Source organism: Pollicipes pollicipes, unplaced genomic scaffold, assembly GCF_011947565.3.
Source record: "Pollicipes pollicipes isolate AB1234 unplaced genomic scaffold, Ppol_2.1 Scaffold_4219;HRSCAF=4965_pilon_pilon_pilon, whole genome shotgun sequence".
Classification (NCBI taxonomy): Eukaryota; Metazoa; Arthropoda; class Thecostraca; order Pollicipedomorpha; family Pollicipedidae; genus Pollicipes; species Pollicipes pollicipes.
Genome location: NW_023596448.1, coordinates 23,325,288 through 23,330,806, shown reverse-complemented (window position 1 = coordinate 23,330,806; position 5,519 = coordinate 23,325,288).

Below are 5,519 nucleotides of genomic sequence, written 5' to 3'. Positions count from 1 at the left end.
TATATTGAAATGCCGAGCGATTTGGGCATGACCATCTGAAAATATACCCAGGACGTCCTGCAAACAATCCAAAAATACAATCAATGAGTGAATTGCGAAAAACGTGTTGTCACGAAGTCACAAGCAGGCCCGATCGGTTACATAGATCCTTTAAGTCATGGCTGGCTCTCGAACTGCAAAATGACCGAGCAAAAAGAGGAGACGCAAGGAAGGTCGTGCCCAAAATACTCTGTCCATTGCAAATCTGGGGCAGGGGGGGGGGGGGGAAACAGCTGACAGATGTCACCTGACCATGGGTATCAGGCCTCCAAATCGTGTGTTGGGGAATATTGACAACCTGCCTTTTTTGTCAAACTTGCACGCATTTCTACAGTGATAGAACGCAGTTTTGGTGACCGACGGCACTGTGCTTCGCAGATGCTCCCTTTGTGTCTGGGTTGTCACAGGCCATAATCACGCGCATTTCAAGGAGTCAAGGAGCAAGTTTCTTCCCACACGAATATTAAAACGCAAAAACAAGGTTTCATTGCGGTGAATGCGTATATCCGGCCAACGCCATGCTATTTCCTAACGGCGCCTTGCATAGTTAAGCCATGACTGGAGTTGAATGGAAAATCTGGAGAATTGTGCAAATCAAGCAAAAAATGAAAAACCGTCTTTGCTTGTGCTTAAACCAATCAGTGACATCATCATTATCATAATATCTATCGCACTCTTGCTCCAACTGCCGGCATAATTTTCGCAGATCGGTGCAAAAATGCAACGGTGACAAGGCAACAGGTCAAAAGCAATGCAAAAGGACAATACGCCAGTACTATACACACGGCTATCTCCGGTGCTGTAGCTGTGCCCATCGGGTCCAGCCGCTTTGGCCAGCCGCCATGCAACCTTTGCCCCGCAGAGCTCAAGGGCGGCAGAGAGACGCTGATGGACGCTCTTGCGGTTGGCGTTCCTGCCGCGGCCCAGCACAGCGTCACGTAGCATGCTGCGCGGCGTTACCGGCGGCTCGTGCACAGACTGTTGACTGATCCGACGAGCTCCGGCGACCCCAGGAGCGGTCGGTGCCCTTCGATCACATAGCTCAGTCCGGATCAGTCTTGATGCGGTGCACCAAGCGTAGGGAAAGTCGTTCGGCTGGTGGCTGCCTCCGTCCGTTCCGCCGGCGTGAACGAGTCCGTTCCACCTGGTGCCGTAGCGTCGCTGGACGCCGAGTTTGCATCAGAAGGGCCGGCAGCGTCCGCACGGCACTTCATCTCGGTCAGCGGTAGGCAATAGCAGTCGGCGGTCCCGTGAACCTGGGATCACCGAATGCCTGCTGCATCACCGAAGTATGCAGATTAACACCTGGTCAGATCATCTGAAGATAGTAATGAATGATAATGATGAACACATCTTTTAATGATAGAGAGATATATCTCATCTGCTTGCATTGGCCCTTCCTATGCGCGTACGCTGGAAAATTGGCAAAAATGATGGCCAGCTCCCCCCTCCCCCCCAACTTGGGGACAGTTTCGTAGCCCCCATACCTTTGAAAGCATCCTGCTTTAATTCATGATCTTTGCCAGCACCGCTCAACAACCAAACAGCCACAGGTACGCAATCGTGCTATCAAAAACCGAGCTCGACTTGGTGAAGTTAAGCGCAGCGCGAGAGCTGGCGGCAGTCGGCAGCTCTTGCAGGACGCTTGTATCATACTTGTCGGATATTTTCCACCAGAATGCTCAAATGATGCGGAACTCCAATGTGCACCGTCGGCTTTGGGTCCCGGCACGCCGGACATTGTTCGAAAACCTGGGCATATGCATATAGTTCACTTAGTGTAAACGTTTTTCAAGTTGCGTTGCCGTTTCATGCCCTAAATATGTCTTAGAGGAGTGGACATGATTAACAAAAAAAGCGCTCCCGATCGTCTCAACGCATCTGCTGTCAGCACAACAACCAATTGGCCATTTCTAGATTCTTGTTTTTTTCTCTCAAAATCTTTTTTGGAGTTGGTTTAGGCTTGGATCCAGTACGTTGCTGATATTGGTAATTGCAGTTTGCTCCCCTGCCGCAATATCTCATTTCCACTTTAAGGCACATATTACATACATGCTGCGTTAACTGCATGCATCGAACGTGCACTTAGACTGCATGCATCAAACATGCACGTAGAATGCATACATTGGACGGGCGTGTTCCACTCTCACCTCAACAGAACGCATTCGCCGGGATGATGGTCGTCACATACTGAGTCAGAACCAACTACAGTTCTTTTTCCAGTAACGATACCAAAGCCGGTTTGAATTGGCGGTCTGTGTGGTTTTTGAAGAGCGGGAAAATGACGTCAGAGCATTTAACGGCGCGCCAAACATTTCCGGTGGCGGGAGGTGAAAAGGCCTGCACGCGTGCATTTTTTTTTCTAACGCGAACGCTTATCACGAGCATAAGTGGGTGTACAAACATGCCCTCCGCATGAAAGACCGGCTCCTAACCATGCGCGTGCTAGCGCTACGTCAAAGACGGTCATCACCACATCGTTATACATACATATACATATGCATATATTTACCTTATATCGCCATAACGCCCGATCCATGCAGGCGCTGCCTGCTTACGTCGTGGCACAGATCAACGGGGTGTAGTTTCCTATGAGGGGACTTCACCTCCCCTCCAACTTTGTGCCCCCCCCCCCCCCCCTCCACCCCACCCAGCCTTGGGAGGAAATTGGCAAAAACTGGGGAAAAGCCTGTTTGATGGCATATTTTGGGGGCCTGCTATTAACCGGTCACCAAAAATAAATTCAAGGTAACCAGATTGGCCACCGCTATCAAACTGGATGAATCATAACCAAAATTAACATTGCACCACCGATTGGACTATTGCCATCAATATGAATGTTTTCACCACCGGTTTAATTAAGTTGTTGGACGTGATGCCTACTCAGGTCACCAAATACATAAAAGCATTGTCTGGAAATAGTTTCCATCAAACTGGCTGAGGTTTCCACCAAATGGGCGAAACCACCAATAATTTGTACCAGAATCTAGAATATTCAGCCAACAGGCAAAAAACGACCATATTTTAAACTACACTGGCATCAACTTAGGAATGTTCTGGGACGGAGACGCCAAGAGTCACACTGGAGTTGTGTTGTGAGAGCGAGTCGCTGACTAGAATTGAGTTTCGTACATACCTACACATCCAGGGGCATAGCCGCCTGGTGTGAGGGGGCGGGGGCACAGGGAACACATCCTCCCGCTTGGCGCTGAGTGGATTTCGGGGCCATCGGCACAGCCTATCGAGGGCCCGATTGGAGGGTCCGAAGAGCTAGCCGGGGAACAACCCCGGGATGTAGGCCTGACCCTCCACAAGTGTCAGCAGTTGTTACTGAAGGCCTCCTGCATTGGCCGGGGCACCTGAAACAGGGGGTCCCCCTGTATCAAGGCACAAAGTATTTTGCAGAGAAACCTGTGCCGGCAAGGGATACTAGTGGATCTAGTAGATCTAGTAGATCTAGGATTTGAACCTAGTGGATCAAATGCACGTTTTTTTCTGAAAAGGAACAGGGCGGGGCCCTGCATGTCAGAGAGACACTTGCGTTGGGACAGGGTCCTCCTACCTGGCATCGAATGGAAATGCGAGAGATCTCAATGAAATGGTCCACAATGAGACAGTAGAAGGGTCTAGCCAGTCACGGACTCTAAAACTGAACAGGGGTTCTTCACGACCCCTGAATTTGATTCCTCTTGTTGAGTGCTCATGCTTTTCCACGCATCATCGGAAGTTTAAGTCCGGATGTCTAGTCGGTTTACTATACCAGATTTTAACTGGCACCAATAGTGATAACTCAGCTCTCTGGTGATAAGCTGGACGTTTCGGCTTGTTACTTCGTGTGGTAATCAGGATATGCATTTTGGTAATAGCATGGGCCATCCTGGTTGTCCAATGAATTCTTTCCCACCTTGGGGTATGGTAGGTTATTTTTCATTGTTCAGCATGCGTGTTCAAACGGCGCCAACGCTCTGGCGTCTCCCGAACGGAGGATCCCTTTGAATAAAAGTACGTGATATGGCATAAAAACGCGAGCCACAATCACGGGCGGGCGCGTGGGGTGGCGCTCGCTTGGCATTCAATGGTATATGAGATTTAATTCATATCATCTTCCTCGTTTTTCCTTAAACAATACGAGAAGTTATTTGAATCCTGGAACAAGTTTATAGCAGGGCGCATAAAAACAAGCGGCGAATTCCAGCGCATCTGCTTGCTTATAGACACAAGCCTTGTCAATAAGCATTGCTCTCCAAGGACGTGCATGGTCATTGCAGATAAACAACCTGAGGATGACTAGCGCGCTTTGTTAGTTCTGGAGTTCGCTGTCGTCATTTACCTAGATGACATTTAACTCGTCAGACGGTGCTGAAAGATCATGCCGCAGTCAGCTAAAACGCGGAGGCGGAAGCGTCAGGAACAATACAGAAGACGCGTTCGTGAAAGGTTGGTGAAAGAACCCAATGATTATGGTCTAGATGTGGCGACTGAGGGTGTAATTTCGCCAAACAAGTTGAAAGAACGACTAAAGGGGGGAAATGGCGAAACCTGACCCAAAATATACAAAAATGAGTTTCTCCAATTTGACCCACCTTGTTTTCCAAGTAAGGGCGCGAAGGGGTGGGCACTGGAGGTCAGCTAAACTGAAAAGAAAAACACACCCTTAGAGCTACTTAGGCTGCGGCGGCTTCGCCGCCACGAGTACTGTTGATCACAGGGTCTTTTTAAACATTGAATCATTGAGGAAGCAGTCTCACTTTTAAGGGGGTACTCAACATTTGTGTGGACTTTTGAACTGAAAGTCATTTTGAAGATCATTCGGTGCAGTTCACAGCCCTGCCCTTCCTAAGACCTAAACCCCTCCAGTTTCTGAGCTACACGCCCGCGAAAATGTGCAGACTATTTCGGGGAGCCTATTCGACGTCACCCAGGCACCCATAACGCCATCATGACGTCATTCAAATCCTGCCATTCTATTAGTCATGCGGCGATTAAGGAAAAACAAGAATGTAATTGCCGAGTCGCTCATATCTGACGTTGGTGAGAACGATTTCCAGATATAACGGCCGCCAATTGGCTTTCAATCGATGTTGTACGAGGTACGCTGACGTAATCAAGCAATAGTATATTGAGGAGCATATTTACGTAACAGATAAATTATGTTGTCTAAAACAGTCTTTTCCGCTTATCGGTATACCAGGCGTTAAAGGTGAGCTTATTTCATTACATCTGATGCTCGCTCTCATTTCTTACACTGCGGAGCATTTCCTTTAAGGATTTGCTAAAATGCTAGCACGCTCAAAAAACACTTTCGTGCAGCGATTGCTAAAAAAACACACAATTCGACGCGCTGTAGCCGCTTCACCGGAGGCAAATAAATGTGGGGCATCTAGGTACGCGCGTTGAGTTACGACGCACATTGGCGTTGGCACGGCTTGAATTGGAACAGGCGCAGCTCCAGGCTTTCCAGGCACACACCGGCCTATTGA